General features: G+C 41.5%; 1 pseudogene; it reads left to right on the top strand.

The window, feature by feature from the left end:
* The first annotated feature begins 1,284 nt into the window (after positions 1-1,284).
* On the top strand, positions 1,285-1,810 carry LOC150055221 (rRNA-processing protein FCF1 homolog pseudogene; annotated as a pseudogene).
* The last annotated feature ends 11,536 nt before the right edge of the window (positions 1,811-13,346 follow it).

Here is a 13,346-nt window from a genome sequence, read left to right as displayed (position 1 = left end):
ACTCTCACTTGGGTTTTGCACTTCAAGCTAGTGCTCCACTGCTTGAGCCACACCTCCACTTCTGGCTTTTTGCTGGTTAATTGGACATGCGTATCTCAGCTTTGTTTGCTCAGGCTGACTTAGAGTTCCAAGGGATCCTCAGATCAGATATTGGCCTCCCGAGTAGCTAGTATTACAGGTACTAGCACCTAGCAGAGTCACATTCTTTAATACAGCATAGTACATTATAATATTCTGGAACCTTCCAAAAGGGCCCATAGCTGAGATGTTGCACAAAGGCACTTGACCAGGGAACCTGATTTACGGAATCCTACTAGACCCAGCTCAGCTACACTGCTTAGGGAGGCTCTGTGCTTTCCTCTTCCTTAGCACATGAACTTTCTAGTGGCTTTGCAGGCTCAGGGCATCTGTGTGGCTTTTCAGCTTCTCATAGGGGTGAGGAAACTTTTTCTTCTGCAAAGGACTATTTGGGTACTATAACATCATTCACAGGCCATGCATCATCGGTTCAGGTCAACAGGTGATGGGCAGGCTCCTAGAACCATGTAAGTTTAAATCATTTCACCAACCACTAGTGTGCTGTTCCCATCCCAGCCTACTAATGCCAATATGGTGACTAGCCTATCTTGTGAGCTGACCCTTGAGACTAAGCTGTCTTCTACAGTCCGCCAGGGGTGGAGCCAAACATGATATATTAACCCTTAGCAGGAAACTGTGGGAAGAGCATTTAGTCAAGTGTTTAAAGTCCTCAACAGCAAACGACAAATAGAAAAAAAAAAAAAAAAAAAAAAAAAAACTTACGCGCAAGAAAATATTTTATAAGATTTTTTTTATTGAGGCAAGTTCTCACTAAGTTGCCCTGACAGACCTTAAACTTAGAATCCTTCTGACTTAGTCTCAAAAATTGTGGGAATTATACACATGTACCATCATGGATTGTAAAGGTTTTTTGTTGTTGTTTGGTTGGTTTTGATTTGGTTTGGGTTTTTGCCAGTCCTGGGGCTTGAACTCAGGGCTGGAGCACTGTCGTTAGGCTTTCTCAAGGCTCGTGCTTTACCACTTGAGCCACAGCACCACTTCCAGCTTTTTCTGTGTATGTGGTACCTAGGAATTGAACCCAGAGCTTTGTGCATGCTAGGTACTCTACCACTAGGCCACACTCCTGGCCCTGATAACAAAGTTTTATTTATTTTTGGAAATACTGAGTTTAAAATATACTTAGGTTATAACATCTTAAAAATAACAATAAGGGAGGGACCGGAGTGCTGCGACAACACGGGGAAACAAAAGAAAATGAGGAAGTATGCGACCATGAAAAGAATGCTTAGTCTCAGAGATGAGAGACTGAAAGAAAAGGATAGGCTAAAGCCTAAAAAGAAAGAAAAGAAGGATCCCAGTACCCTTCCTGCTTATTTTTCCAATATAATACACAGCTAGGCCCACCATACCACATCCTGGTTTATACCAACTTCATCAACTTTTCCATCAAAGCCAAACTGGACTTAGTACAGTCGATGATGGACTGTCTATATGCCCAGTGTATTCCTTACATAACTGACCTGTGTAATGGCTGAAACTGAGCAATTGGGATCCACGATTTGAACGATTACCATGCACACACACAGGAACCTATGCAGATGACTGCTTAGTTCAAACAGTAACTCAGCACAAGTGTTACATTGTGGCCACTGTTGATCAGGACCTTAATCAAAGAATCTGGAAGATCCCTGGAGTTCCTATCATGTACATTTCTAATCATAGATACAACATTGAGCAGATGCCAGATTATTATGGAGCCCCTCAGTTCTAATTCTTATAAGACACAGTTACACTACCTTCCTTGGCCAGCTTTCTCTATTGCCTGTTCCTAGTAGTTCAATAATCAGCATGATTATTATTCTTTACACTCATTGGCTCTATTATGAGCTGATTATGATTAAATATGCTCACTTTTTAATGTTTTTGAAAAAATAACAATAAGCTGGGCATCAGTGACTCATGCCCATAATCTTAGCTACGCAGGAGATTGAGACCTGAGAATTGTGACTCAAAGTTAGCCCAGGCAGAAAAGTCTATGAGATTCTTACCTCCAATGAGCTACTCAGAAAAAGCAGAAAAGTAGTGCTATGGATCAAGTAGTAGAGAGCTACCCTTGAGCAAAAGAGGCTCAGGGACAGCATCTAGGCCCTGAGTTCAAGCCCCAGGACTAGTAATCAAAAAAATTATATACATACATACATATATGCATCTACACACACACACACACACACTTAGGTAGACCCTGTCACACCTAGCTACTCAAGAGTCTGAGATCTGGAGGACTGCAGTTTGAAGCCAACCTGGGCAAAAAAAATATACATATATGAGATATATTATCTCTAATGAACCAGAAAAATGCCAGGCTGGAGACATAGCTCAAGTAATAAAGCACCAAGCACAAGCAAAACAACTGAGCAAAAGCACAAGGTTCAAGCTCAATGGCCCTACTGTGAACTATAAAGAAGTTTAGATTTTATCTAATAAACCATAGGAACTATCAAAAAATTAAAAAGGCACTGAGTGCCAGTGGCTCACATCTATAATCCTAGCTACTCAGATAACTGGGATCTGAGGATCAAGATTCAAAATCAGCCAGGGCAGGAAAGTCTGCAAAACTCTTATCACCATCTACCACCAAAAGCCAGAAGTAAAGCTGTGGCTCAAGTGATAGAGCTCCAGCTTTGGTGGGGGGGAGGGGGAGGTCAAGGAGAGTGCTCAGGCTCTGAGTTCAAGTCCCAGAACTGACACACACACGAAAAAAATTAAGGAGTACAGCATGATCTGATTTATACATTTCTCAGACGCTAAATAAGTGCCTGGATTGGGAGTCATGCCTCCCTCTAATGTTGCTGTGTTTTGTTTTGTTTCCCTGCCCATTAGGGTCTCATACTTTCATTTAGCTTTTTCTACTCACTATTCATTCATGCTCTACCACTTGAGCCATACCTTCATTCAGCTTTTTGCTTGTTAGCTGGAGTTAAGGCACAAGGATTATTCTGCCCTTTCTAACTTCAAACCATGATCCTCAGATCTCACCCTCCTGAATAGCTTAGGATTATTGGCATGAGTCACAAGCACCTGGCTTGCTCTGATTATTTTAGAGGCCAACTCTTCACCTGGACTAGACGAGGTCATGACACAGTCTGGACCATCCATAGCTAAGATTATGGGCATATACCAATATGCCCAGATTTTTTTTCTGTTCAGATGGGCTCTTGAGAACTTTATTGCCCAGTTTGACCTGGAACTGAAATTTCCCCAGTCTCAACCTCCTATATGGTTAGGATGATAAACCTGTATTGTATTTGGCCTTTGTTTGCCTCAAATCATAAAGTTCCCAGTCTCCATCTCCCAGGAAACTCGGATTGCAGGTGTGAGCCACCTGTGTTTACACTAACTTTTGACCAGACTGCCTTGAGCAATGATCCTCCTGTCTCATCCTCGTGACAACCTGGAATTACAGTGTTAACCACCATGCTCAGTCCCATGAGCCATAACTTCTTAGAGCCTCAGTTTCCTTCTTTATCAAATGAAACTAATATTCCCTTCTTGGAGATTTATTTACACTGTCCAGATGTGCTCAGCATAAAATATTGTTCTTAAATGGAAAGAACAGATAGACAGGGGGCCCTAATTACTAATCCTAAGGAAGGCTTTCTTCAGATATTTATGCCCCAAGGCCTGCCCACTTTGGGGACATCTATTGTTTCATCTTTCTAGAATGCTGTTTCTCTCCAGTTTCTTGTGAGGAACTCCTTTTCATTTGTTGCCAGCCCTGGGAGTTTTATCTAATCCATCTCCCTGAAAAAATCCAAGCATCTCTGGGTGTGGTGGCAAAAGCCTATAATTCCAGCAGCCAGAAAAAGGCTGAAGTCAGCCAGGGATACATAGCAAGACACTTGTCTCAAAAATATATATATATATAAATATCATCTTGCAATAAAGATGTAATCCCTTTAATCAGTAGATTGTTCCTTAAATTGTTAAGACATCTAAGCCTTACCTAAAAAGATGTCTGATACAACTTAAAACTGTCTGAGTTTAAATAGCATTAAAGTGTGTGCTAACTACTAAAGTATCTTCTCTCAGCTTCATGCTTGAAGCTTTCCCTGGGACTGGAGCTGGGACTCTGCAAACTTAATGTCTAGTTGGCCAACAGTCTCCCTGTTAGGCTCTCCTGAGAAGTTTGTAATTTTCCAATACTTGAACTGCTTCTGCTTCCTTGCTAGAAGTCTGGAACTCAAGTCCTCAGGTTACGGGTAAAAGTTTAGTGATAGACTCCTGTCTCCTTAGAACCTACTGGGGAAAGGGAGGATCCCCAGACACACAGTATGCAACTGAGGAGCAGAGAGGAGGGCTTCACTTCCCAATGGAGCTTTAGTACATAATGAAGTTCTGCTATTTCCTGTCCTGCCTGTGGTGATAAGACTGTGTTAGCCGATAGAAGTGGGTAGACTAGCTAGATCAGATCCTGTGTTTTAGCTGTTCTACTGAGCTGTCCTTCAGGTGGAGCCTGCTAGTTGGGTCAGACTGAAAAGCATTCAAGCAGGTATTCTAGGAAGCCAAATGGCCTTAAGAGTAGGCAGGCAAATAGACGGGTGACACATACCTGTCATCTTAGCAGTCAAGAGGCAGAAGTAAGAAGATTGAAAGTTTGAGGCTAGTCTGAGCTACTTCACAAGATCCAGTCTTGAAAAGGGGAGAGGAGAGAAATGGAGGAAAAAAATGGAGAAGAGAAAAATGGAAAGAGGAGATGGGAGAAGGGAGAGGGGGAAAGGAAAGGAGAATAGGAAAAGGGAAGAGGAAGGAGAAAGAAAGTAGGAGGGAGGAAGGAGGAGGGAGAAGGGGAAGGAAAGGAAAGTATGCATAGGAGGAGGAGGGGGAAGGAGAAAGGAAAGGGAAGGGAATAGCTAGTGACAAAAACTAGTGACCTATGTCACAGCCATTATAACACTTAGTGGTGAGAGTCCTGGGAAAACTTGAAGGAAGAGAAAGGATATGACTCAGAGATCAAGATGGCTAAACTGAAGCCACTGGGCATGGTAGGGCCCAGCTGTGGCTTGGAGGAAGGGCCTAGTGTGGTGAGTATCTCCAACTGGACCTGACTTGATTCGTGGTTTCTTAAGCTAGGGTGCTGAATGATGTTCCTTGACCAGGAAGCTTGCTGACACGATGCTGTACACTGTGCGGGAAGATTAGGAGGAAGGCTGGATAACAGTTCAAAACCAGACCAAGCAGGAAACCAGACCAATTGGTGACTCTTATCTATAATTAAGCACAAGAAAACTGGAAGTGACACAGTGTCCCTCCCCGTTCCCGTGTTGCTGCCCCAAGAGGAGCAACAGCAGAGCTCTAGCCTTGAGCAAAAAAAAAAAAGCTCAGGGACAGCTCCCAGGCCCTGAGTTCAAGCCCCACAGCCAACCAAAAAGAAAAAAAATCTGAAAGAAGAGTTCCACCCAGAAAAGCAGCATGTTGAGATTCACATTCTGTGCATGTAATTTGCAGTGAAAGGGAAAAGACCTAAATAAAACTGTCCTTAATATAGCTGGGGGGGAAAAAAGCAAAAACAAAAACAGGTTTAATTCAGTCTAGCAACAAATAAGGCCCTTTATGGAAGATGCTAATCATAAAATATTGTGATAAGGAGGGCAGCAGCCAGTGACCCAATTTAAACATAAGCTAGCAATTATCAGAGGTATACATGAGAATAAGGCAATTTTCACAAAAGACCAAAGTTTCTGATTCAAAGGAAAATGATGCTCTGGTAATTGCTGAATCTTCATGAATTTGTTTATTGCTGATGAATCTGTGGCAGAATCTAATTGAAACTGATTTGCTAGGAAGATGTGGCTGCTGAAAGGCATTTCAGAAAGAAGAAGACACATGAGCTAATGTTCTGCAGAAGCTTAGGTTCTTATAGACAGAGCTAATTATCAAGAACAGAATGAAGTCTACCATTTGCACAGGGTAAGGAAGACTTGGTGAGCTGTGAGCTGTGAGCTTGGTTATAGAAATCAAATTAACCTCTGGAGGCTGGGAATTTGGCCTAGTGGTAAGAGTACTTGCCTAGCATGCACAAAGACCTGGGTTCGATTCCTCTGTACCACATATGTAGAAAAAAAGCTGGAAGTGGGGCTGTGGCTCAAATGGTAGAGCTCTAGCTTTGAGAAAGCCCAAGGACAGTGCTCAGGCCCTGAATTCAGTGCCCATGACTGGCAAAAAAAAAAAAAAAAAATTAACCTCTGGAGGCTGTGGCTGCCTGTGAAGTAAAACTTCACAAAATCTACTCTGTAAAGAATTAAAAGAGCTGGGCACTCATGACTCACACTTGAAATCCTAGCTACTCAGGGGACTGAGACCTGAGAATTGCTGCTCAAAATCACTCCAGGCAGAAAAGTCCATGAGACTATCTCCAGTTAACCAGAAATGAAGATATGGCTGAAGTAGTGAAGTACAATCCTTGAGCAAAAGAGCTAAAGGATAGCACCAGATTCTGAGTTTAAGCCCCAGTACACACACACACACACACACACACACACACACACACACACTGGTAGTAGTAGCAGTAGTAGTAATAATAATAAGCCAGGCACAGTGGTTCATGCCTGTAATCCTAGCTACTCAGGAGGCTGAGATCTGAGTATCGAAGTTCTCAGTCAGCCCAGGCACTAAAGTCTGTGAGATTCTTATCTCCAATGAATCACCAGAAATCTGACAGTGGCCCTATGGGGTAGGGCAGTTAGCCTTGAGCTGAAGAGCTCAGGGACAGCGCCCAGGCCCCAAGTTCACGCCCCACAACTGACAAAATAATCATAATAATAGAATTCCACTAAATAGACTATAGAATACAACTGGAAAAAAAATAATTGGAGCTGGGCGCAGTGGTTCACATGTAATCCTAGCTACTCAGGAGGCTGAGATCTGAGGATCACAGTTCAAAGCCAGCCCTGGCACTAAGATCAGTGAGACTCTTGTCTCCATTTAACCACCAGAAACCAGATGTGGCACTGTAGCTCAAGGGATAGGGCGTAGCCTCGAGCTCAAGAGCTCAGGGACAATGCCAGGCCCCACCACTGACCAAAAAAAAAAAAAAAAAAAAAAACAAGATTGGAAAGGGGTTTACAACTGCTGTAGTAATTGGTCAATAGTAGTTGGGTAACTATTATGTATGGTATATTCACATGTATGGGGGGGACACAGAATTCAAGAGGAAAAGGGTGAAAAATTCAGCAATAGAGCTCACGAGATATTGATGAAAGTGAATTATGAAACTTGTGGGTGAAGGCTCCAGGAGTTTGACCTACTGGTAGAGTGCTTGCCTAGCATACATGATGACCTGGCTTCAATTCCTAGATACCACATACATAGAAAAACCCGGAAATGGTTCTGTGGCTCAAGTAGTAGAGCTTTAGCCATGAAAAAGCCCAAGAACAGTGCCCAGGCCCTTAGTTCAAGCCCCAGAACTGACTGGGGGCCAGGGGAGAGGGGTGGAGAAACATCTGTGGGTAAAGACAGGAGAGTGGGACTGGGAGAGAATGAAGGGACAGATAAAACTGTAGGAAAGGAAATGCACTCATTACCTGACTTATGTAATTGTAATCCCTCTATACATCACCTCTATAATAACAATAAAGTAAATTTACTTTCCAATGGACCCACACCTGATTCTTTTTCTTTTGTTTTTTGTCCATTGTGGGGCTTGAACTCTGGTCCTGGGTGCTGTCCCTGCGCTCTTCAACTCAAAGCTAATATTCTACCACTTTGAGCCATAGCACCATTTCTAATTTTCTGGTGGCTAATTGGAAATAAGAGTCTCATGGACTTTCATTCCCAGGGCTGGCTTTGAACCAGATCTCAACTTCCTGAGCAGCTAGTATTACAGGCATGAGCCACCATCCACATCTGGTGCCATAAAAGGAAAAGGCTCTGAGAGGAACCCTCTGACCCCTCTCTAGATGAGTACAATATTCAGGATATGGAGTTCAGACACTGGGGCCCAGGAGGAAATAGCAAGATCCAAATAGCACCCTGTGGAGGTGGCAAAGCCAGGGTGAGGAGTCTTCATTCATGAGGTCATAGGACTTGCCACCCAGGACTCCCAGAAATCCTTCACAAGGAGTAAACCTGCTGAGTTGAGTGGAAGAAGAGACAATCAGATCAGTATGATTAATACTATTCCATTTCTAAGTAAAATATCTTGGGTCACATGGAAGAAGTTGCCTAAGAACCAGTCAGCAATATGTCATAATAAATATCTTGGCCATTAAAGAACCTATGTGGGGCCGGGAGTTTGGCCTAGTGTAGAGTGCTTGCCTAGCATGCATAAAGACCTGGGTTTGATTCCTCAGTACCACATACATAGAAAAAAGCCAAAAGTGGTGCTGTGGCTCAAGTGGAAGAGCTCTCGCCTTGAGAAAGTCCAAGGACAGTGTTCAGGCCCTGAGTTCAAGCCCAGGACTGGAAAAAAAAAAGATATAAAGAACCTACATTGATTTTAATTTTGTTTAGTGCCAGTACTGCAGCATGAACTCAGCTTATCCTGAATGTTATCCTTTGATTTTTCTTCTCTTTTTCTTTTTTCTTTTCTGTTTTTAGTCAGTCATGGGATTTGAACTCAGGTCTTGGACATTATTCCTGAGCTTTTTCACTCAAGGCTAGCACTCTACTACTTTGAGCCACAGAGCCACTTCCAGTTTTCTGCTGGTTAATTGGATTTAAGAGGTTCATAGACTGCTCAAGCTGGTTCAAACCATGATCCTCAGATATCAACCTCCTGGTTACAGGCTCGAGCCACAGGTACCCGGCAATCCCTTTGCTTTTTCACTAAGGGCCAGTGCTCTACCACTTGAGTCACAGTGCCACTTCCAGTTTTCTGGTGGTTAACTGAAGATAATAGTCTCATGGGCTTGTGCCTGGGCTGGCTTTGAACTGTGGTTCTCAGATTTCAGTCTTCTGAGTCCCTCGGATTAGAGGCATGAATCACCAGTGCCTAGCTCTGCCCAGGCTTTAAACCTCAATTCTCAAATCCCAGCCTCCTGAATAGCTAGGACTATACAAACATGCGCTACCAGTGTCCAGCTAAAGACTTACATTTACTACGATAACCAAAAAAGATTATTTTTATTTTATTTTATGTTATTGCTGGGGTGATCTACAGAGGGGTGACGGTTACATTCATCAGATAGTGGGTATATTACTTGAACACTGTTACCCCTTCCCATGTTTTTCTTCCATTTTCCCTCCCCCCACCAAAAAAAGATTCTTTATTTGAATATAGGACTCTGCATTTCCCTATGTTTTGCTTAGGCAATAAATTTGTACAATTACAAGATCAAGTCTGAGTTCAGATGACAATATATGTCAAGTACTATGCAAAAGCCAGTAAGAAAAATATATAAAACTGGATAACTGGGAAAACTGGTCATCAGGAAATAGTTTCTTCTCTTCCCATTCTAGCTGCCTTTACATACCATTAAGTCCAGTAGCTTAAGAGTACACACTAGCAAACTCTTGATTTCGATAAGACAGAAGCACCAAGCATTTTACTTTGAAAATTCCAATTCCATTTAAATGAGGAGAAGCCAGACTATCCAATCTCCCGTCTACCATGACTCCTGAGGTATATTAAAATTTGTCTGGAGGGGAGGAGGGTACTACTGGTTCATACCTGAGATCCTAACTATTCAGAAAACTAGCCTACAATTCAAAGCCAATCTGGTCAGAAAAGTCCATGAGATTCTTATTTCTAATTAAACAGCAAAGAGTAAAAAGTGGAAAGTGGAGCTGTGGCTCAAGTGGTAGAGCATACTAGTGGAGCAGAAAAGCCAAGGAAAAGCTCAAGTCCCTGAGTTCAAGCACACACACAAAAGAAAACAATTATTTTGGGTTTCTTCTTTTTTTTTTTTTTTTTTGCCAGTCCTGGGGCTTGTACTCTGGACCTAAGCACTGTCCTAAGTTTTTCTCAAGGTTAGTGCTCTACCACTTAAGCAACAGCACCACGTCCCATTTCTGTCTTTTTCTGTGTATGTGGTACCAAGGAATCAAATCCGGTCTTTGTGCATACTAGGCAAGTACTCTACCTCTAGGCCAAACTCCTAGCCCTTATTTTGGGTTCTGCTACCATCACTTGCCTTGAAGTTTAGTCAATGATACACGAAGAATGAGACAGTTTTAAATATTCCAGAAGAAAATGTGCACCAGTGGCTGATGCCTATAATCCTTGCTACTTGGAGGCTGAAAACTGAGGATCATAGTTCAAGGCCAGCCTGGCACAAAAAGTGAGTGAGACTCTTATCTCCAATTAACCACCAGAAAAAGTGGGGCTGTGCTCAAGGGGTAGGACAATAGCCTTGAGCAGAAGAGCTCAGGGACAGCACTCAGGCCCAAAGTTCAAGCCCCATGACTGACAAAAAAATAATAATGATAATATTACAAAAATTACATATCTCTTCTCAAAAACAATTTTTTGCACATTCATTTTTTTAAAAATCCAACATCTTGACTGAGGGTAGAGTTGACGCTCCACTAAATTTACAGATTTAAAACTTGTTTGGCGGGGCCAGGAGTTTGGCCTAGTGGTTAAAGTGCTTGCCTAGCATTCACGAAGACCCGGGTTCGATTCCTTGGTGCCACATACATAGAAAAAAGCTGGAAGTGGTGCTGAGGCTCAAGTGGTAGAGCGCTAGCCTTGAGAAAGTCCAAGGACAGTGCTCAGGCCCTGAGCTCAAGCCCAGGACTGGCAAAAAAAAAATTTAAAAAAATAAAACTTGTTTGGGGCCCCAAGAGCATAGCCTAGTGGTAGAATGCTAGCCTAGCATGCAGAAAGTCCTGGGTTTGAGTACTTGGTACCACATACACAGAAAAAGCTGGGAATGGCAGAGCACTAGCCTTGAGCAAAACGTGTCCAAGGACAATACCTAGGCCCTGAGTTCAAGCCCCAGGACTAGGAAAAACAAACAAACAAACAAACAAAAAAACTTGTTTAGTCAAGCCAGAGCTCCTTGAATCAAAAAGAAGTACAAGCCAACTGCTTTTGTAGATAACAAATTGGTCTAGTCAAAGAAAGACTAAAGATCTGATAAGGAAAAAAAAATGATATGCTTGAGACAAGATGAATTTTTGCCATATTTCATTAAAGAAGACCACATGAAAGAAAAATGGCTTCATCATTCTCATTCTGAGGACCCTTAGGAGGTGAAGGATTAAAAAAAAAAAAAGCCAGGGCTCCCATTAATCCCAGGAAGTATCAGAGAGAATCAGGTAATCCTAGCTGACAGTGTCTAATCACAATTATCAAGATCTTGCTAGCCATTGCCCCTGAGTTAAAGAGGCTCATTTGTCTGGATAGACTAGCAATCAGTCGCTTGGTATAGGCTACAACTTACAAGACCAGGGTCAAGGTACGGTAATGGAAAATTTCGTCTAGATATCATAAATCCCCCAACAATAAAACTTCTTATCTGAACAAGAATGCTGCAAACTATCCTCTAAAGACAGGCTTGTGGGAAATATATCAGAACCCCAAAATCAGAGTCGACTTTCTGATGGATGACACAGTATTACTGAATAACCTAAAATAACCTAGACGTGATTGAACTCTCTCCACTTGGTAAGAATAGAAATAGATGTGCCCTGCTTTGACATACACAGTTAATTCTGCAAAGCTGCAAGCATTCATAAAAGACAGATGTGGCAGGTAGAGTTGGGGGGGTGAAGATACTTGATTGAAGAAAGATTATCTCATTTTTTCTCTTCTCTAGCTATGATACAAAAGAACCTATGACCTAAATAGAGAAAAAACTTACAAGGAGGCCAGGAGTTTGGCCTAGTGGTAGAGTGCTTGCCTAGCATGCACGAAGACCCGGGTTCAATTCCTAGGTACCACATACATAGAAAAAAAAAAGCCAGAAGTGGTGCTGAGGCTCAAGTAGTAGAGCTCTAGTCTTGAGAAAGTCCAAGGACAGTGCTCAGGCCCTGAGCTCAAGCCCAGGATTGGAAAAAAAAAACTTACAAGGAGCAAATACCAGTTGCCATAGTTTTTGTTTTTGTAACTAATTGCCCCCCAAAATCCACATATTCAACTCCCCAAATAAAAATATGCATTGTTAATTCTTTGAAATTGTCAGAAAATATAAGGAATAGGAAATCTAGAGTAAGGCTATATAAGCAGTACCTATACCATTTTTCAACTTTTCTGAATGGCTAAAATCATTCCAAAATTAAAATATTGGGAAGAGACTAGCACATGGCTCTTGCCTATAATCCTAGCTACTTCAGAGGCAGAGAACCGGCACACTGCACTTCAGGGCCAACACTGAAAGTTAGTGTACATCATCTTCACCAGGAACTTAGTTTTGTGAGAAGCACAAATAAAAGGACTAAAGTCCAACCTTATATCAAAAATAACCAAGTCTATCTCCTAGCAGAGATTTACAATAGGGCAAAACCTAGACATATAAGGCCATATAGCATGAGGCTAAATGAAAGGATCTCCAGGATATAGAAACAAGAGCCATATAAGGTGTGATTGTTGGTCTTAATGTACTATGTTATTTCTCATCTCTTTTGTTATCCTTGGTTATCTCATATTGTTACAGTATCTTACCTTGCTATCTGATATATATTGTATATATGTTCATTTGTTTATTTGAAATAGGATAGGGAAGGGGGAAAACAAGATGAGGGGTTGGAGTGGGGAAAGGAAATGGGGACAAAAACATGAGAAGGGGTAGCAATGATAAGTAATGCACCTTCTATCTGGCAAATATAATGTAACCCTTTTATTAATTACAACAAAAAGTTTAAAAAAAATAACAAAGTCCAAAATGGACTATAGGCATGTTTCAAGTGGTAGAGTACCCACCTAACAAGCATAAAGATCTGACTTCAAACCACAGAGTTGTCAAAACAAAAAAGTAAAAGGAAAGAAACTTTCTCATGAATGATAATATAGTGAAAGTAGCTGTGGGTCAATTCATAAACAACTGATAGATTATATGTGTAGCTTAAGTAGCTCTTATTTTTCTTGTAAAACAATCAGTTGCATTTTTACTGACATAATGAATATTTTCTATGCTTATGTATATTGAAATTTTCCTACCTAGCATTGTACCAATCAGAAATACATATAAATCAGTATTTTATATTCGTTACAATAAATATTCAACCAATGGTCCTACTTGTCCATATTTATCAATCTCAAAAAAACTTTGAAAAAGCACAACAATGACAAAATTCAAAATCACCTCTGATAATTGTCTTTGGCATAGTCAAATTGGTGCCTAAAAAGAAATTTATTTTCTAAGTAT

This window comes from Megascapheus bottae, chromosome 14 (genome assembly GCF_031878675.1).
Source record: "Megascapheus bottae isolate mThoBot1 chromosome 14, mThoBot2.hap1, whole genome shotgun sequence".
Taxonomy (NCBI): Eukaryota; Metazoa; Chordata; class Mammalia; order Rodentia; family Geomyidae; genus Megascapheus; species Megascapheus bottae.
Note: the sequence above shows the minus strand (reverse complement) of the source record. Positions and strands in the feature narration are given on the sequence as shown.